Source organism: Struthio camelus, chromosome 22, assembly GCF_040807025.1.
Source record: "Struthio camelus isolate bStrCam1 chromosome 22, bStrCam1.hap1, whole genome shotgun sequence".
Taxonomy (NCBI): Eukaryota; Metazoa; Chordata; class Aves; order Struthioniformes; family Struthionidae; genus Struthio; species Struthio camelus.
This window is the reverse complement of record NC_090963.1, coordinates 9,648,982-9,669,543: the sequence shown is the minus strand read 5'-3', so window position 1 is coordinate 9,669,543 and position 20,562 is coordinate 9,648,982. Positions and strand designations below refer to the sequence as shown.

At 59.7% G+C, this 20,562-nt stretch overlaps 2 non-coding genes across 2 annotated transcripts; both read right to left on the bottom strand.

The window, feature by feature from the left end:
- Positions 1-575: 575 nt before the first annotated feature.
- On the bottom strand, positions 576-647 carry TRNAA-CGC (transfer RNA alanine (anticodon CGC)). Its single transcript has one exon. It is a non-coding gene; the product is annotated as a tRNA-Ala (tRNA).
- A 13,791-nt stretch (positions 648-14,438) lies between these two features.
- Positions 14,439-14,510, bottom strand: TRNAA-CGC (transfer RNA alanine (anticodon CGC)). The gene has a single exon. It is a non-coding gene; the product is annotated as a tRNA-Ala (tRNA).
- Between the last annotated feature and the right edge of the window lie 6,052 nt (positions 14,511-20,562).

The window sequence follows — 20,562 nt, the reverse complement described above, 5'->3', positions numbered from 1 at the left end:
GCTGCTGGCCAGGTGCTGCTGGGACACAAGTGATTCATCAGCAATGTCCCAGGGGCCACCTCCACCTGCCTCCCCTCTCCCTCCTGCTGAGCTCCCACCTCCTGTGGTCAGGTGCACCTGATGCCTTCACAGCACCTACCTGCCTGCCTGCCTGTCCAGGCCTATCCTGCTGCTGCAGCTAAAAAACACCTCTCAGCCAGCATCCAGTCCTGTTGCCTTCATACATGCCGCCCCTCCTGTCCCGCAGGGCTGTGATCTCTCCTGAGAGGGCTTTTTGATGCACTCAGTGACCTAGCAGCTCCTGCCTGTTTCCCTGTTGCTGGCTAAGCAAGTTGTTGCAAAAGTAGCAACATATAAAACCATATCCCAGCAGTGTCAGTGTTAACTCCCTCTTCCCTTGCCCAGGGATGTCATTTCAGATAGTGAGCCGGTTGGTCACTTCCTACCTGGGGAGCTGCACATGCCGTAGGACATCCCATGAGAGGGTGAGCCCACCATTTGTGGAGAGGCGCGATGCCTCCATTCCCCATCCCTCACCCCTGCGGGGGGATGGAGATTTAGGACAAAAGCACCCCTGGAGATGCTGGGGATTGAGCCCAGGACCTCCTGCATGCGGAGCAGGCGCTCTTCCACTGAGCTACATCCCCTCGGAGCCTGCCAAGGGCTGGGACAGACTCTCGTCCCATGACATGTCCTTGCCAAGCACAGCCCTGTTGTCCCCCGGTGCCCTGGGAGCCTCAGCAGAAAGCAGCATTCACACCCTCCTGCTGGCCCGCAGGCTGGGTTGGGGGAAGCTGGGATTGCAGGGAGTGTGTTCGGCTGTTAACTGTAAGGTTGGTGGTTCCAGTGCACCCAGGAACAGAGTCCTCTTGGCAGCGGGCCAGGGGGACTATGCTGCCCAGCACCCTGGGCTTTGCTCACAATCACCATGAGCTATGACGGACAAAGCGGCGGAAACCCTGTGCTTCTCTCACTGTGCCTGTCCTTCCAGGGTGACACCCAGGAGACAGCGTCAGGGTGACTCCAGCTGGGCAATTACACAAGGAAGGACCTGTCTCCTCAACTGGGGAGGCTGTGACAAAAGAGGGGTCATCGCTCGTGGGGCTGCTGCCACTGCCCTTCCTGCTCACACCTCTGGGTGTGCAGAGATGGGTCATGCTCAGGGGTGTTACACTGGGAGGGAACGGGGAGGAGGATCAACAGGACAGGGATCAGCACCAAGCACAAGGCACACGCTTTATTACAGCCAAAGCATAACAAATCAGGCTTTAGTGAAGGCATGCCATTCTGCCCTGTGTCATCCTCCAAAGAGGAGAAGGAAGGGAAGCATGAGCAGTCACAAATGAATCCCAAATGCTTTCCCAAAAGCATCTCGTGGCCGTGTCTTCACCAGCCCCTTGATGTGCTGGGAGCCTTCCCGCGCCTGCCCTGCTCACCAGGGAATGCTCTTTTCCACTCGCACAAACTGATCTGGGAAACCCAGGAGGAAAAGGGGAAATTCCCATCCCCACACCAGACGAGAGCGCGTGGGTCTGTGTGATGCAGTGCTTGCCTACAAGAACACAGGACACGTCATTCAGACTTCCCCCTGCGGTCGAGAAGCCACCCCTGCAGGGTCGGCCCTGATGCTCCAAAACAAAACCACAAGTCCCAAAGAACACAGCCTAGCTGGATTTGTTTTATCCAAAGCTGAAAGGCACAAACTGACAACAACAAAGTTGTTGGCAAAGAGGTGGCCAAGACGTTACCGTGATGCACTGCTAATCTATTCTACGCTGTGCACATGGGCTCAAATCCCATCCTCGTCCAAGACTCTCCCTGCTCCTGGATCAAAACCAGGCTGGAAGGAGTCTTCTGGAGCAGTGACTGTCCTGCAGTCAGCGTCCCTACAGACAAGCGTTTTCAAGCTCATGCTCAAAGCCGGTAAGACAAACACTTTGCTTGGATGGACAGCTCCGTCCTCTCCCAGCAAAAGAAAACAAATCTGGCCAAATAGGGGAAAAACTCACAGAAAGAGGGACAAAGAGCTTTCAGGTCATCAGAAATGAAAAAAAGACAAGAAAGTCAAGAAGGAGAAGAAGGCCAAAGATAAATATCAAGAGAAGGGTTACAAATTAGCAAGGATTACAGCATAATCAACCATTTCCCCATGATTCTTAACTAGGTGTTTCTCATGTCTCCCCCTCTTTTCAGCTGGACTGCAAAATCACTGGTAAAACAAGGGTGCCATCACGTTTAGCCTCTAGGCAAAACTTCCACCAAATTTCACTTAGCTAAGGTCTACCATGTGCTGCTATCAAAGCAGCTAGTTTTACCGTAATCCTCAGTGCAGTGCACTGACCGGAATGCAGTCAGTTTTCAGTGAGGGGAAGGCTTTTGGAAGCCTTCCTCTCGAGTCAGTTCATCCCTGCAGACACCGAGCAGATCAAGGTGCTTGGAGGTTCAAGCCTTTGCTGCTTAGAAATCAAACCCTCAGCCAGATAGTTTTATGCTGCATATCATGACAGGGAATGACATTGCTTCCTTTTGGTCTTTCAGATGCAGAGCTTACTGAGAGAAGCCTTCAGTGCTCGGACTATACCTACCATCGGATGCAATTTACCATCATCAAAACACCAACCATCGCCAAAACAATGCTAACCATTAACACTGGAAAATCTATTATCAAAACAATAACATTCAAACCAATCATAAGTGGTTCTTCACATTTGTGTTCAGAATTATCCTAAGAAACAAACTTTATTTTAAATGTTTTCACTTGAGACCCTCTTTCCAAAAATGTACTTGTAGTCCTGCTGAACGTTTTAAATTGCCAGGTAAATATCTCACGGGAAATAGTGCCTTGGAGTAGGGCATCTCAAGTACTGCTTGGCTACAGGCGCAGGCTGGTTGTGTGCTCTTCATGTAATGATACTCGAGGTTCAACCTCCGCTCCTCTGCTTTACAAGAGGAAGAGAAAGGAAGAGACAGGGTATATCCTTGTGAGTGCTGAAGGCCCCACTCACCCTGCCCAGACTCTTCCTCCATCCCAGCCGAGGTGGGTGTGTGCCCCATGGTGCCAGGGCCTGCCAGAGCTGGACAGAGGGAGAGGGAGAGAGAGCTGGGAGGAGGGATGGGGAAAGAAAGAGAAGGATGGAGGCCCAGAGAAAAAGAGGGAGAGGGGGAGCTGAGGGAAGGATGCAGGACCGGAGAGAGAATGGGGAGCAGAAGAGAAGAGAAGAGGGATGTAGAGGTGGACAGAGGAATAGAGAGAGAGAAAAGATGGAGGGGGGAGTTGGACAGAGAGAGAGAAAAGAGGAAAGAGGGGCATGGAGAGGCAGACAGAGGCAGACAGATGGGGGAAGAGCAGTGTGGTAGCTGGAGGCAGGGACAGACGGAGAGGTGGGCAGGCATGGAGAGGTACGGGGCATGCAGAGGGGCAGAAGGGCAAAAGAGGAGGGAAGGATGGAGGGGAATTGCCAGTGCTAGGGAAAGGGGGGAACCCTCAATCGTGGTCTCCCTCTCAGGGCAGCAAGACCTGGAGGGAAGTAGGTGGCGGGGAGCCCTCCTGTCTGCTGCCAGTACCAGCCCCGGGGCAGGATTTGCATGTCTGGGGGCCCTGTGGAAGTTTTGGGGGTGTTTAGGCAGCAGTGTGGGCTATTGGGCGGATTTTGGCCCTCGGAAGCAAAGTCTGAAGGCATTTTGGAGCCTCTGTGGCAGGTTTCAGTGTGTCTTTCTGGGTCTTGGAGGGGGGGCACTTGAGCAGTCTGGGGGTATTTGAGGCTTTTAGGAAGGTTTGGGAATGGTTTGGAGCTATTTGGGGTGTCAGTGGGAGCTTTAGGGCAGCAACGGGGGGCACCTGCTTGCCCTGGGTCAGGGTCACCTAGGCCTCCTCCCCCCGCCAGTTTGCCCCATGGCTGCCCCTGCCCCAGCTGCCCTCAGGTGCCCCAGCCCCCTGGCTGCCCCTGGGGACCTGGGGACCCCTCACCAACCTCCCCTTTTCAGAACCACACGGCAACCTGCGGCTCAGAGGTGGCCCTTCACAGGGGACACTTGTGTGATTAGCGAACGAGCAGCGCCCGCCCCCGCCGCCAACCCACCCCCCAGCCAGCCCCTGGGGACACATTGCTGCCGGGAGCTGCAGCAGAGACCAGCCAAGGGTGATGTCGGGGCCCTTTGTGACTCCTGCCACCCCCCCCATTGTGACCCCCATGGTCTCCACGGTGTCACCTGGTGCCCCACGGTGTCACCTCAGTGCGTGGGGAGGAGACGGCTGGGATCTCCCCAGGGAGCTCCCTCAGCCACCCCCCGGCGTGGCCCCACGGCCCCGTGAAGGACCTCGCCTTCCCCACTGTGTCTTTGTGTCTCGCCTGGGCCCCGGCCCCAGCATGGTGCAGAGACCCCCTCGCTGCCCCACGGCGGTATGGGCTGGGGATGAGGACCGTCCCCCCAGCCGCCCCATGGAGGCCTGGGTCAAGAAGGAGGACGGACCCCGCAGCTGCTCCACGGAGGCCTCGCAGGAGGCCTCGCAGACAGATGCGGTCCTCGTGGCCCTCGAGGGCATGAAAAGCACGAGTGCCTATGACACCGCAGCGGCAACCCGTATGCTCGAGGATATGATGGGATACTGCGCCGCCAAGCCAGAGCACGTAAGCCTCCAGCCCGCTGGCAATGGTCCTCAAACCCAGGGCTCTCAAGCAGAGCGTGAATCTGGCAGCAGTTTCCCTGTGGCAGCAAGCTGCTGCCAACCCGTGTCCCTTGCAGGTGCAGCTGGCTGTGGTGCATATCTATGAGAACCTGCCGTGCATCCGTGAGGCCGCAGCCCAGGACATCCTCAAGCCCTTCCTTCTCCACCTGGCATGCCGCTACCCGAGTGAAGTGGTCACTGGCCTGCTGAGCTGCTCCCCAGCCTGTGACAGGTACGCCTGCCACGTTGCCAGCCTGAGTGCAGCAGCCCCAGGGCTGGAGCTGGGCTCCCTCCAGGCCTCGTAGAGCCACCGGGTCGGCCAGCCCCGGAACGGGTGAGCGGGATCGTGGGATGCTGAGCCAAGCCTTTCTGGCTCGGGTTCACAGTGTTGCCGTGGCCATGTGGGTGCTGATGGTCTCCCAGTCGCTGGCAGCTGAGAGGGTGCTGCAGGAGCTGCTCTGCATGCTGCAGCACCGGCCCCTCTGCAAGCCAGGCACCACCGCGCAGGACCTCACCCGCATCCTCCCGCTGACTGTGAGTTGCCCCAGAGGGAGGCCTCGTCGTGCATGTAGCTGTGGTACTAGCAAGGGCTGTCATTGACTTTTTTTTGCAGGTGACCCGGGCACTGAACATCATCCTCCTGCAGCACACTTGCAAACAGGAGGTGAAGGCGCTCTTCCCCCGCCTCTTCCTGGCCCTCCTCTTCCAGCTGTCCTTTGCCCTCATCGAGGCGCAAGAGGACATCCCTGCCTTCAACCACGAGGGCAAACTCATGCCTCCCAGGCCTGTCAGGTACCCAGTCCCCCAGGCCCGTCCCCTGCTGCCCATGCCAGAGTACGGAGTGATAAACCAGTGCTCTTTTCCCCGGGCAGGGTGGCCGTGCAAGCCATGCAGGCCCTGCTGTGCTGCACTGGCTACGGGGAGCAGGTCACTGCCATGGAAGGGCAGGGCGGCTGGGAGATGATCAGTCGGCCCGGGACCCACCTGACAGGGGTTGCCTTGCTGGCCAGGTGAGCCCCCTGCCCTCCCTGGCCCCTCATCCCACTCTGGCGGCCCCACGGGCTCCTGGTGCAGTTTGCCCATCTGTCTTGGCTGCCATGCTGCCTCTCCTGTCCATTGCCAGGCAGATGCAGGGGAACCCTCTGGAGGAGCGTGCCAAGATCTTCCTGAACCTCAGCCTGGCCCTGAGGGACAAGGACAAGTGCCTGGAGATCCCCTCTATGGCCTTCCTCATCGAGGTAGGATGTGGGGATAGGGACGGGGGGTGGGGTGGGGGTCATGGCTGAGGGGATTCAGATGGGGCTGGAGAAGAGGGGCTGTGGCCCAGGCTGGGGACGTGGGGCCGGGGCTAGGGCCGGGGGGTGAGGATGAGGACAAGGGGTAGGGCGTGGGGCTGGGGATGCAGCGCTGCTGCTGGGGCTGGGGCTGGGGCTGGGCCAAGTGGGAGGTGGCAGCAGGGATGCCATATCACGCACTGGGGTCCTAGTCCTGGGGGTGGCCATGAGTCCCTGTGCCACCCCGGCCCTTTGCCGTTGCAGCTGCTGCGGTGTCCCGATCTGTGTGTGCTGGCCGATGAGGTGGCGCTGAGCCTCTGCCAGGTGCGGCTGGGCAATGAGCGCCAGGTCATGCGCTGGCTGGCACTCCGTGGCCTCCTCACCCTCTCTGGAAGACCCTCCACAGTGAGTGAGCTCTCGCCGCCGGTGCCTGTGTCCCGAGCACTTCTGCCACCAGTGGAATGAGGAAAATGCTGCATGTCTCCCTGCAGGCAAGGAAGATGCTGAAGGTGATCCCAGATGTGGTGGAGCGGCTGCAGGATGCCGATGGGGAGATGGACGCCAAGGCCCTGGCCGTGCTGCGCAACGTGCTGCACCACGCCGAGCCGCGGCAAATCAGCCCCCTGGCTGTGCAGCTGGCCCACGACCTCCTGCCCCTCTTTCCCAACGTGAGGATGGTGGTGGGGAGCTGGTAGGAGGCCCTTTGTGGTTCTCCCCCCGCCCACCGCGGCTGAGGTTGCTGTGCTTGCCCCCGCAGGAGGTCAGCACGGTGCGGGAACTGGCCATGCGGCTCTTTGGGGAGCTGCTGGGCCGGACAGTAGGCAGCGAGAGGCAGCAGATGAAGCAGCTGGCACGCCAGGGGCTGCTGCCCCTCTTCTTCCATCTGAGTGACCCACACCTCGGTGTGGCACAGGTACAGGGCACCGTGGCGGGCCATGAGGCCACCGTGGTAGGCACCCCAGGCAGTGGCCATGGGGTGGCTCCGGCCTGGCCACGGTGCCATCGCCCATCTCCCCACTCCTCCCCAGGCTGCCCAGACAGCCCTCGTGGAGGCCGCAAAGCTCCTCAGCTGGAAGCAGCTCCGGAAGCTGGCCAAGACGGTGCAGACCTGGCACATCGGCGAATGCCTGGTGAGGAGGCCCAAGCAGTGGCAGGCCTGACCTGGTGGTGCTGGCCCCCGTCCCAACGGTGCCAGCACCTCTCCTGGTGGAGCCAGCCCCCGTGCCAGCATCTTTCCTGGTGGAGCCAGCCTCTCTCCCAGCTGTACCCGCTGGGAATGTCCTGGAGGTGCCAGCACCTCTCCTGGCAGTGCTGCTGGTGCCAGCCACTGTCCCTTCTGTGCCAACACCTTTTCCAGCAGTGACAGCACGTGTCCCAGCTGTGTTAGCCCCTGTCCCGGTTGTGCCCGCGCCTGTCCTGGGAGGGGGGATGGGCCCAAAGTTGCCAACGCCTGTCCTAGAGAGGGGGGCGGGTGTCCCAGGGAGGGGGACAGGCCTGGCAGTGCCAACACCTGTACTGGGGGGTCTCTGCAGCTGCGGAAGGCTGGGCCAATAGCCAGCGAGTATGTCAGCTGCAGCTGCCGGTACCTGGAGGACCCCCGGGCCACTCTGCGCGAGCAGGCTGTGCGCTTCATCGGTGAGACCCCTCCGGACACCCACAACCCTCTCCCCAGCCCCAAGGTCCTTCTCCTCAGGCCCCATGTCCCTCTCCCCAGCCCCTGGCTCCCTCTCCCCAGCCCCTGGCTCCCCCTCCCCAACCCCCCAGGACCCACTCCTTAATGCTTGGATCCTTCTCCCCAACATGTGGGACCCTCTTCCCACTCTCTAGATCCGTCTCCCCACTGCCCCTGAGTCCCTCTCCCAAGCGCTAGGTTCCTGTCCCAGTGCCCAGGTCCGTCTCCCCACTGCCCACGTCTCTCTCCCCAGCGCTAGGTTCCTCTCCCAGTGCCCAGGTCCGTCTCCCCACTGCCCACGTCTCTCTCCCCAGCCCCAAATCCCTCTCCCCTGGCTGGGTCTCACCTTGTGATGGGCTGTGTGTGCCTAGGGCTTGCTGCTCAGCTCCTGGACTGGCGCGAAGAGGAGCTGGAGGAGATGTGCAGCCGTGCGTAGGGCACGCGGGGTCGGCCGGGGCTGGCGGGAGGAGGCCGGGGCTGGAGACGGAGGGAATGTCCGGCGTATTTGAGGGCCGGTGTTTTTGACTATGCAGAGGGCACCCATGGCCTGCGCCAGGCCGGAGGGCTCTTGCATACCTTTCCTGAAGGGAATCTGGGGGGCATCTGGGGGATCACTGAGCACAGACAGATCCCCTTGTGCCCTGCTCTCTCTTGGCCCTCTCTTGAGGAGGGGCCTGGGGTCTCTGCTGATACAGGGCTTGATCGCTGCTCTCTTTCCTCCCATCTCAGTCCTTCAGCGCTTGGACAAGGACAGCAGCCCCACAGTCCGCTGCCTGGCAATATCCACAGTCTTCGTCCTCCGAGCGCCCAGGAAAGCACCGCCACCAGGCTTCCCCTTCCAAGCCCTGCGCGCCCGTCTGCGGAGAGCCTGGCAGCGGTGGCACCCAGGCCCAGGGGCCGGCGCGGACTGAGCATCCCATAATTCGGCGTCCCCCAATTGCCAGCCCGCCCCCTGTGCAGAGCACATTCAGCAGAGCAGGTGCCTCCGGGCCACGTCCCACTGGGCTTGCACAAGGATGAAGACACCACAGTCTGCCTGGGAAGTCCTGTTCCTGTGTTTGCCCATGCCCGTATTAAAAAGCTTTGTCTTGTGCTCACCTGGAAGGCTGGGGCAGATGGGGCTGGTGAGGGCTGCAGGGTGAGTGTGGGAGGAGGAGCACAGATGCCATGGAGAGCAGGCGGATACAGCTGGAGAGCAGGAGGGGACGGAGGGCATGGGAGTGTGCGTGCTTGTGGGGCCCTGCGGCAAACCCAAAGGCAAAGCAAGCAAGCTGCTGCACTCACCACCACCTCTGGGGCATCTGAAGGCATGTGAGTCGCCCTGCAGTCCCATCAGGGCACATCTGTGCCCCTTTCGGTACGCCCCAGGTCCCTCTGTGCACCTTTTGGCGCTCCTTAGTACCCCAAGAATGGCCGGTCTGAATCCCCACAGAGCCTCCTCAAGCCCTGCTCCCCCCCCTCCCCCATACAGTTGCCCCTGAGCCACAGGGCTCCCCAATCCTGCATGTGGCGCTGCGTCCCATGCCCAGCACCTCCAGCATCTCCCCAGACACCCACAATCCATACAGGGCTCTGGATGTCTCCAGCAGTGTTGCCTCCAGACCGGTGCCTCCTCTTCCTCCTCCTCTAGGACGTAGGGGTCCCCCACAGCTCTTCTGGGGCATGGGGTCCTTGGCGAGGTGCACGATGCTTCCTCTGGGTCCCCCCACAAGTTCCTCGGTGTCTCCTCCTCTGGGGTCCCCCATGGCTCCTCCTGTCATGCCCACAGCCAGGTGCAGCACCAACACCCACAAAGCATGCAGCACCCCCTGGCGATGGACCCTTCCAAAACCCCTCTCCCCTGCTGGGGGCATCTGCAGGGCCCGTCTGCAGTGCCAGAGACCAGTCTCCCTTCTCACAGCGGTAGCAGAAAGAGCTCTGTGTTCCCTCTATTTTTAATTCTCTACTTTTACACTGCTCGTTGCTATTTGTTCTTATGAAAGCCTTTGGGGTTTTGAGCCAGATGTGGTGCTTCCCTTCCCAGGGGCCAGGGTGTCTCCCTGAGGCTGATCAGGGAGAGCAAAGCACCAAGACCCGGCAGTGGGGAAGGGGCACGTCTCAGGAGCAGCAGGCTCGGGGACAGGCTGGGCACCTGCAAGTGTCCGTGGTCCCTGGAGTGGGATACTGGTGACCAGCCCAGCTGGAGAGTATTCCTGCTGGCGGAGACATTTCCATCCTGGAAACCACACACACAGTTTCCAGCCAAAATGGGTCTCTCTGTAGGGTCCCGTAACGCCCCTCTGGGAAGGGAGGGCCAGCGTCCACAGCCTAGGAGTGGCCCTGCTTGCTCCTTTCCCGGGGGCTCTGCCTGGGCCACCCTGGTCCCAAGGCACAGAGACCACCGCAGAAGTGCAGTGACAGGTTTAGCCCTGGGCTGTAGTCGCACAGGCGGGAGCCAGAGGTGAGAGCAGGGCCCTGAACACCCCAGCCAGCCCCAGAGGGAGGGGCTCATTGCCTGGGGATCACCTCCCCAGAGTGGCTGGGAGGGAGCTCTGCTTCCTGCTGCCCCAGTGCATGGCACAGAGCAGCTTGCTCGGGTGCAGGGCCTGGGATTTCCCCTCCTCCACCTCCACAGGCTCTCCCCTTCCTGGGGGCTGCTCCTGGCTGCCATGGTACTCACAGAGCCCCGAGCACTCCTGGCACAGCCCAGAGCTGGCTCCTTCCCGGCAGGGGCTGTGAGGCAGCAGGGCCCTGGGCAGCGCGGGGACCCCCCCCCCTCCTCCTGCCTCCCATCCACCCCCACCCCTCTGCCCTCCCGCTTCTGGGCTGCAGGGACACAAGAAGGAGCTGCCTCACCTGGGCCACCAGTTTGGGTCAGTGCAGGGGAATATCTGCGTGCAGGGTGCAGGGGATGGGAGCAGGCAATGATGAGAGAGGACGTTTCCTTGAGCAGTGCAGGAGGCAGAGGAGGGAGAGGGCAGTGGGCTGGAGAAGGGATCACAACACCATGCAGGCTCCAGCCCAAAGTCATGGTTCAGCCCTCAGCCTTGGCACAGGCCCAGCCCCAAGGATGTTCACAGGGGCACATGTCCACGGTGAGAAGATTTCATGTCTGTTCCTAAAGCGGGCGCCAATGGGAGCTGAGCCTGTTCCTAGGCCAGGTTTTTAACCAGCTGCACCCTGGTGCCCACAGGCAAGCAACCTCTCACACAGGACTTGAGCAGGGAAAAGGGTTCCACGGCTGTGCAGCATCTGGCACCCAAACTGCGTTCCCTCCTCCATCCGGGGGCTCTCCGCACCCTGCTGGCTCTTCCTGATGGGTTGCCCTTGCCACACACTGACAGGCAGTGGAACTGAGGCCAAACACACAGAAACACCCTCCTCTTTCGCCCTGGCTCATTTCCTTTCCCTCATTGAGCTGACACCTGAGCTACTCGGAGAGATGTCCTGGAATGGGGGAAAGAGTCACCAAATGCATCTATATCTGTGGCTGTTATGTATATCTATATTCCTATCTATCTAAAGCAATATGCAAAAGAGTCTGGGAGTCTGTGTCTAGACTTGCAGGTTCTGAGAGCAGAATTTTTCCTGGCTTTAGTTTTCCTTCCTTACACTGCAGTTGTTATGCTCCCCTTTTTTTTACTTTGCCTTTTTCTCTTTCCTTTCTCTGTCCCACTGGCCTCAGGGCTCAGTCCCAGCAGGGCTGCGTGAGCCAGGGCAGGGGGACCCGAGGGCGCAGAGGGGCTCTTGCTCTGGGGCACACACCTCCTTGCTGGAGCACCTGCTCTGCAGGCACCTGGTCCTGCACCAGCCTCTTCTGTCTTGAAGCTCTGCACCCACCGAGCTGTGGAAGAGGCTGACATTTACACCTCAGGGCCACAGCACAGTGTGGCCAAGGGCCAGCTCTTGCTCTTCCCCTCAGTGCTCCCAGGCTCTCCCCTTGGAGCTGCTCAGGGGCCCTGCACAAGCCTGGGCTCTGGGACTTGCATGGCTGCGGGGAGCGCAGGACTTGGGGCCGTGTCCAGCCCTTGGCTGCGCTGCAGGAGAGCTGGGCTGCACTGGTCCTGCTCAGGGTCTGCCCTGCTCTGCCTGGCCCTTCCTGGGGACGCAGCCCTGCTCTGCCTGGCTCTGGCCGCACGTGCGCTGCTCTCTGCCAGGGGACACCCGTGCTATCACAAGCACATCCCCAGGGTGGCAGGGCAGGGGTGGGGTGACCATGGGGGCTCTGGGAGGAGCTGGGGCTCAAACACCACCTCTGGCCCTGGGAGTTGGAGCCTCCCTGCTTGCAGCCCCTGCACCAAGACATCCCCCTTCCTGCCCAGTCCTGGCCCATCTCCCCCTGTGGGACATGCAGGGCTGGAGCCTGAGCCCAGTAGAAGAGGGGATTTCTCATGGGGACGGGGGTTGTGGTTAGAGTGCCCATGTGCATTACCCACCTCCGTGGAATCTCACTCTGGGAACGCTCTTCTCCCGTGGGCTTCTCACAGTAAGGGTGGAGAAGAGCAACACGGGCTCCCTGCTCTGCCCCGTCGACCCCTCTGCTCTGGGGTGAGCACCCACTCAGCCAGCCCTGGGGCTGCACCAGCCCCTGCCCTGCCCCACCCCACAGGGAGATGCAAGCCTTGGCTCAGCCCCCACCCAAGGTCATGCTCTCCCCAAGCACTCGCACAAGGACCCCTCTGCTCAGCTGCAGAAATGGCACTACGCACACACACCCGGACGTGGGCCAGAAACAGACAAAGAGGGACAAAATGAAGACGTGGCCCTGTTCCATCGCCAGGATGACGGCTCTGGGATCCCCAGGAGACATTTGCCAGGCCAAAGCCTGCCAGGCAGACTCAAAGCCAAATCTCTGGCCTTGGCTGTAGGAGACAGCATGCCTGCTCTGAAGCTCCATGCAGAGCCCACAGCAGGAGCAGAGGGGCAACACGCAAGTGCCTGAGTCCAGTGCCAGAAGGTGATGCATCACAGTGAGGTATTTGCTTCACAGACAGTCATGGACAGAGTGTTTGTTTTAAAACAAAAATCTAATTCACTGGGATCTTCTGCTTAGGGTAAGGCTCATGTGGGGAATCCAAACCTCTGGAGCAGGATAGTTGGCTGCTGTCTGGCTGTTGATGGTAGCCTCCACCACAGGTGTCCTTGCAACAGCACCTTCAGCTGGGTTGGATGAGAGTCCCTGAATGGGGTTGTGCCAGGGAATCCTTCCTATCCAGCTGGCCCGTGGTCCTATGTGACTGCTCCAGAGGACACATAATCCATTTCGGTTGACAAGGGACCGTATCGCACAAATCTGAACGTCATCCTTGTAGCACCGTTACAGCTTCAATCCCAAAGAGCTTGCCACAGGGCAAAGGAAGCAACATCATCATCCCTGCACTGTCCTCCTCCCACCTTCCTGTGCTTCGCTTCTCTCTTCCACCTGAGCTCTCCTCTCTGCTGCTGGGAGTTTTCCAACACTCTTGATGACCTCACAACACCTCCCTGCTGCCCCACATGCTAATGGCCACTGCAGCTGATGTAAGGAATTGACCTCACAATCAACATCCCAGACAGGTCCCTCTAACCTGCCTCTCCCTTTCCCCTCCCCCTGAGCTCTCATCTCCATGGGGAAGGTTTTCGGATCTGCCTCAGGACCTCACAGCACCAGCCTGCCTGCTGCCCAGTCAGAGTGCTGCAACAGAAGTGACCTCACAAACAAGCTCCCACCCATGCCACTTTCACCTGCCTCTGCCCTCTTCAGGAGCTCTCCTCTCTCCTGAGGGCTTTCTCCTCCCCTTGATGACCTCACAGTGCCTGCCTGCCTGCCTGCTGCTGGCCAATCAGGTTGCCGTCCTAGAGGTGATTTCACAGTCACTATGCCAGCAGTGTCATGGCTACCTGCCTCTCCCTCATTCCTCCCTCTAGGCTCTCGTGTCCACCTCATGAAGTCTCTGAGGCGCTCACATACCTGCCCACCTGCTGCTGACCAATCAGCTGCTGCGAAAGGGGAAACCTCACAATCAAACCCACCAATGTCACCTGTCACCTTCACCTGTCCCTCCCTCTCGCCTCCTCCCAAGAGGCGGGCAGCCTCTGTGATGCCATCGATGACCTCACAATGCCTGCCTGCCCACTGCTGGCCACTTGGGTGAGCGTAATGGACGCGTCCTCACAAGCAACACACCACCATTGTGCTTTTGCCTGCCTCTCCCTCTCCTGCTCCAGCTCCCACCTCCCCAGCTGCTGAATCAGCTCCCACTGCCTGTGGTGACCCCAGTGCCTGCTCACCTGCTGCTGGCCAGGTGCTGCTGGGACACAAGTGATTCATCAGCAATGTCCCAGGGGCCACCTCCACCTGCCTCCCCTCTCCCTCCTGCTGAGCTCCCACCTCCTGTGGTCAGGTGCACCTGATGCCTTCACAGCACCTACCTGCCTGCCTGCCTGTCCAGGCCTATCCTGCTGCTGCAGCTAAAAAACACCTCTCAGCCAGCATCCAGTCCTGTTGCCTTCATACATGCCGCCCCTCCTGTCCCGCAGGGCTGTGATCTCTCCTGAGAGGGCTTTTTGATGCACTCAGTGACCTAGCAGCTCCTGCCTGTTTCCCTGTTGCTGGCTAAGCAAGTTGTTGCAAAAGTAGCAACATATAAAACCATATCCCAGCAGTGTCAGTGTTAACTCCCTCTTCCCTTGCCCAGGGATGTCATTTCAGATAGTGAGCCGGTTGGTCACTTCCTACCTGGGGAGCTGCACATGCCGTAGGACATCCCATGAGAGGGTGAGCCCACCATTTGTGGAGAGGCGCGATGCCTCCATTCCCCATCCCTCACCCCTGCGGGGGGATGGAGATTTAGGACAAAAGCACCCCTGGAGATGCTGGGGATTGAGCCCAGGACCTCCTGCATGCGGAGCAGGCGCTCTTCCACTGAGCTACATCCCCTCGGAGCCTGCCAAGGGCTGGGACAGACTCTCGTCCCATGACATGTCCTTGCCAAGCACAGCCCTGTTGTCCCCCGGTGCCCTGGGAGCCTCAGCAGAAAGCAGCATTCACACCCTCCTGCTGGCCCGCAGGCTGGGTTGGGGGAAGCTGGGATTGCAGGGAGTGTGTTCGGCTGTTAACTGTAAGGTTGGTGGTTCCAGTGCACCCAGGAACAGAGTCCTCTTGGCAGCGGGCCAGGGGGACTATGCTGCCCAGCACCCTGGGCTTTGCTCACAATCACCATGAGCTATGACGGACAAAGCGGCGGAAACCCTGTGCTTCTCTCACTGTGCCTGTCCTTCCAGGGTGACACCCAGGAGACAGCGTCAGGGTGACTCCAGCTGGGCAATTACACAAGGAAGGACCTGTCTCCTCAACTGGGGAGGCTGTGACAAAAGAGGGGTCATCGCTCGTGGGGCTGCTGCCACTGCCCTTCCTGCTCACACCTCTGGGTGTGCAGAGATGGGTCATGCTCAGGGGTGTTACACTGGGAGGGAACGGGGAGGAGGATCAACAGGACAGGGATCAGCACCAAGCACAAGGCACACGCTTTATTACAGCCAAAGCATAACAAATCAGGCTTTAGTGAAGGCATGCCATTCTGCCCTGTGTCATCCTCCAAAGAGGAGAAGGAAGGGAAGCATGAGCAGTCACAAATGAATCCCAAATGCTTTCCCAAAAGCATCTCGTGGCCGTGTCTTCACCAGCCCCTTGATGTGCTGGGAGCCTTCCCGCGCCTGCCCTGCTCACCAGGGAATGCTCTTTTCCACTCGCACAAACTGATCTGGGAAACCCAGGAGGAAAAGGGGAAATTCCCATCCCCACACCAGACGAGAGCGCGTGGGTCTGTGTGATGCAGTGCTTGCCTACAAGAACACAGGACACGTCGTTCAGACTTCCCCCTGCGGTCGAGAAGCCACCCCTGCAGGGTCGGCCCTGATGCTCCAAAACAAAACCACAAGTCCCAAAGAACACAGCCTAGCTGGATTTGTTTTATCCAAAGCTGAAAGGCACAAACTGACAACAACAAAGTTGTTGGCAAAGAGGTGGCCAAGACGTTACCGTGATGCACTGCTAATCTATTCTACGCTGTGCACATGGGCTCAAATCCCATCCTCGTCCAAGACTCTCCCTGCTCCTGGATCAAAACCAGGCTGGAAGGAGTCTTCTGGAGCAGTGACTGTCCTGCAGTCAGCGTCCCTACAGACAAGCGTTTTCAAGCTCATGCTCAAAGCCGGTAAGACAAACACTTTGCTTGGATGGACAGCTCCGTCCTCTCCCAGCAAAAGAAAACAAATCTGGCCAAATAGGGGAAAAACTCACAGAAAGAGGGACAAAGAGCTTTCAGGTCATCAGAAATGAAAAAAAGACAAGAAAGTCAAGAAGGAGAAGAAGGCCAAAGATAAATATCAAGAGAAGGGTTACAAATTAGCAAGGATTACAGCATAATCAACCATTTCCCCATGATTCTTAACTAGGTGTTTCTCATGTCTCCCCCTCTTTTCAGCTGGACTGCAAAATCACTGGTAAAACAAGGGTGCCATCACGTTTAGCCTCTAGGCAAAACTTCCACCAAATTTCACTTAGCTAAGGTCTACCATGTGCTGCTATCAAAGCAGCTAGTTTTACCGTAATCCTCAGTGCAGTGCACTGACCGGAATGCAGTCAGTTTTCAGTGAGGGGAAGGCTTTTGGAAGCCTTCCTCTCGAGTCAGTTCATCCCTGCAGACACCGAGCAGATCAAGGTGCTTGGAGGTTCAAGCCTTTGCTGCTTAGAAATCAAACCCTCAGCCAGATAGTTTTATGCTGCATATCATGACAGGGAATGACATTGCTTCCTTTTGGTCTTTCAGATGCAGAGCTTACTGAGAGAAGCCTTCAGTGCTCGGACTATACCTACCATCGGATGCAATTTACCATCATCAAAACACCAACCATCGCCAAAACAATGCTAACCATTAACACTGGAAAATCTATTATCAAAACAATAACATTCAAACCAACCATAAGTGGTTCTTCACATTTGTGTTCAGAATTATCCTAAGAAACAAACTTTATTTTAAATGTTTTCACTTGAGACCCTCTTTCCAAAAATGTACTTGTAGTCCTGCTGAACGTTTTAAATTGCCAGGTAAATATCTCACGGGAAATAGTGCCTTGGAGTAGGGCATCTCAAGTACTGCTTGGCTACAGGCGCAGGCTGGTTGTGTGCTCTTCATGTAATGATACTCGAGGTTCAACCTCCGCTCCTCTGCTTTACAAGAGGAAGAGAAAGGAAGAGACAGGGTATATCCTTGTGAGTGCTGAAGGCCCCACTCACCCTGCCCAGACTCTTCCTCCATCCCAGCCGAGGTGGGTGTGTGCCCCATGGTGCCAGGGCCTGCCAGAGCTGGACAGAGGGAGAGGGAGAGAGAGCTGGGAGGAGGGATGGGGAAAGAAAGAGAAGGATGGAGGCCCAGAGAAAAAGAGGGAGAGGGGGAGCTGAGGGAAGGATGCAGGACCGCACAGAGAATGGGGAGCAGAAGAGAAGAGAAGAGGGATGTAGAGGTGGACAGAGGAATAGAGAGAGAGAAAAGATGGAGGGGGGAGTTGGACAGAGAGAGAGAAAAGAGGAAAGAGGGGCATGGAGAGGCAGACAGAGGCAGACAGATGGGGGAAGAGCAGTGTGGTAGCTGGAGGCAGGGACAGACGGAGAGGTGGGCAGGCATGGAGAGGTACGGGGCATGCAGAGGGGCAGAAGGGCAAAAGAGGAGGGAGGGATGGAGGGGAATTGCCAGTGCTAGGGAAAGGGGGGAACCCTCAATCGTGGTCTCCCTCTCAGGGCAGCAAGACCTGGAGGGAAGTAGGTGGCGGGGAGCCCTCCTGTCTGCTGCCAGTACCAGCCCCGGGGCAGGATTTGCATGTCTGGGGGCCCTGTGGAAGTTTTGGGGGTGTTTAGGCAGCAGTGTGGGCTATTGGGCGGATTTTGGCCCTCGGAAGCAAAGTCTGAAGGCATTTTGGAGCCTCTGTGGCAGGTTTCAGTGTGTCTTTCTGGGTCTTGGGGGGGGGGCACTTGAGCAGTCTGGGGGTATTTGAGGCTTTTAGGAAGGTTTGGGAATGGTTTGGAGCTATTTGGGGTGTCAGTGGGAGCTTTAGGGCAGCAACGGGGGGCACCTGCTTGCCCTGGGTCAGGGTCACCTAGGCCTCCTCCCCCCGCCAGTTTGCCCCATGGCTGCCCCTGCCCCAGCTGCCCTCAGGTGCCCCAGCCCCCTGGCTGCCCCTGGGGACCTGGGGACCCCTCACCAACCTCCCCTTTTCAGAACCACACGGCAACCTGCGGCTCAGAGGTGGCCCTTCACAGGGGACACTTGTGTGATTAGCGAACGAGCAGCGCCCGCCCCCGCCGCCAACCCACCCCCCAGCCAGCCCCTGGGGACACATTGCTGCCGGGAGCTGCAGCAGAGACCAGCCAAGGGTGATGTCGGGGCCCTTTGTGACTCCTGCCACCCCCCCCATTGTGACCCCCATGGTCTCCACGGTGTCACCTGGTGCCCCACGGTGTCACCTCAGTGCGTGGGGAGGAGACGGCTGGGATCTCCCCAGGGAGCTCCCTCAGCCACCCCCCGGCGTGGCCCCACGGCCCCGTGAAGGACCTCGCCTTCCCCACTGTGTCTTTGTGTCTCGCCTGGGCCCCGGCCCCAGCATGGTGCAGAGACCCCCTCGCTGCCCCACGGCGGTATGGGCTGGGGATGAGGACCGTCCCCCCAGCCGCCCCATGGAGGCCTGGGTCAAGAAGGAGGACGGACCCCGCAGCTGCTCCACGGAGGCCTCGCAGGAGGCCTCGCAGACAGATGCGGTCCTCGTGGCCCTCGAGGGCATGAAAAGCACGAGTGCCTATGACACCGCAGCGGCAACCCGTATGCTCGAGGATATGATGGGATACTGCGCCGCCAAGCCAGAGCACGTAAGCCTCCAGCCCGCTGGCAATGGTCCTCAAACCCAGGGCTCTCAAGCAGAGCGTGAATCTGGCAGCAGTTTCCCTGTGGCAGCAAGCTGCTGCCAACCCGTGTCCCTTGCAGGTGCAGCTGGCTGTGGTGCATATCTATGAGAACCTGCCGTGCATCCGTGAGGCCGCAGCCCAGGACATCCTCAAGCCCTTCCTTCTCCACCTGGCATGCCGCTACCCGAGTGAAGTGGTCACTGGCCTGCTGAGCTGCTCCCCAGCCTGTGACAGGTACGCCTGCCACGTTGCCAGCCTGAGTGCAGCAGCCCCAGGGCTGGAGCTGGGCTCCCTCCAGGCCTCGTAGAGCCACCGGGTCGGCCAGCCCCGGAACGGGTGAGCGGGATCGTGGGATGCTGAGCCAAGCCTTTCTGGCTCGGGTTCACAGTGTTGCCGTGGCCATGTGGGTGCTGATGGCCTCCCAGTCGCTGGCAGCTGAGAGGGTGCTGCAGGAGCTGCTCTGCATGCTGCAGCACCGGCCCCTCTGCAAGCCAGGCACCACCGCGCAGGACCTCACCTGCATCCTCCCGCTGACTGTGAGTTGCCCCAGAGGGAGGCCTCGTCGTGCATGTAGCTGTGGTACTAGCAAGGGCTGTCATTGACTTTTTTTTGCAGGTGACCCGGGCACTGAACATCATCCTCCTGCAGCACGCTTGCAAACAGGAGGTGAAGGCGCTCTTCCCCCGCCTCTTCCTGGCCCTCCTCTTCCAGCTGTCCTTTGCCCTCATCGAGGCGCAAGAGGACATCCCTGCCTTCAACCACGAGGGCAAACTCATGCCTCCCAGGCCTGTCAGGTACCCAGTCCCCCAGGCCCGTCCCCTGCTGCCCATGCCAGAGTACGGAGTGATAAACCAGTGCTCTTTTCCCCGGGCAGGGTGGCCGTGCAAGCCATGCAGGCCCTGCTGTGCTGCACTGGCTACGGGGAGCAGGTCACTGCCATGGAAGGGCAGGGCGGCTGGGAGATGATCAGTCGGCCCGGGACCCACCTGACAGGGGTTGCCTTGCTGGCCAGGTGAGCCCCCTGCCCTCCCTGGCCCCTCATCCCACTCTGGCGGCCCCACGGGCTCCTGGTGCAGTTTGCCCATCTGTCTTGGCTGCCATGCTGCCTCTCCTGTCCATTGCCAGGCAGATGCAGGGGAACCCTCTGGAGGAGCGTGCCAAGATCTTCCTGAACCTCAGCCTGGCCCTGAGGGACAAGGACAAGTGCCTGGAGATCCCCTCTATGGCCTTCCTCATCGAGGTAGGATGTGGGGATAGGGACGGGGGGTGGGGTGGGGGTCATGGCTGAGGGGATTCAGATGGGGCTGGAGAAGAGGGGCTGTGGCCCAGGCTGGGGACGTGGGGCCGGGGCTAGGGCCGGGGGGTGAGGATGAGGACAAGGGGTAGGGCGTGGGGCTGGGGATGCAGCGCTGCTGCTGGGGCTGGGGCTGGGGCTGGGCCAAGTGGGAGGTGGCAGCAGGGATGCCATATCACGCACTGGGGTCCTAGTCCTGGGGGTGGCCATGAGTCCCTGTGCCACCCCGGCCCTTTGCCGTTGCAGCTGCTGCGGTGTCCCGATCTGTGTGTGCTGGCCGATGAGGTGGCGCTGAGCCTCTGCCAGGTGCGGCTGGGCAATGAGCACCAGGTCATGCGCTGGCTGGCACTCCGTGGCCTCCTCACCCTCTCTGGAAGACCCTCCACAGTGAGTGAGCTCTCGCCGCCGGTGCCTGTGTCCCGAGCACTTCTGCCACCAGTGGAATGAGGAAAATGCTGCATGTCTCCCTGCAGGCAAGGAAGATGCTGAAGGTGATCCCAGATGTGGTGGAGCGGCTGCAGGATGCCGATGGGGAGATGGACGCCAAGGCCCTGGCCGTGCTGCGCAACGTGCTGCACCACGCCGAGCCGCGGCAAATCAGCCCCCTGGCTGTGCAGCTGGCCCACGACCTCCTGCCCCTCTTTCCCAACGTGAGGATGGTGGTGGGGAGCTGGTAGGAGGCCCTTTGTGGTTCTCCCCCCGCCCACCGCGGCTGAGGTTGCTGTGCTTGCCCCCGCAGGA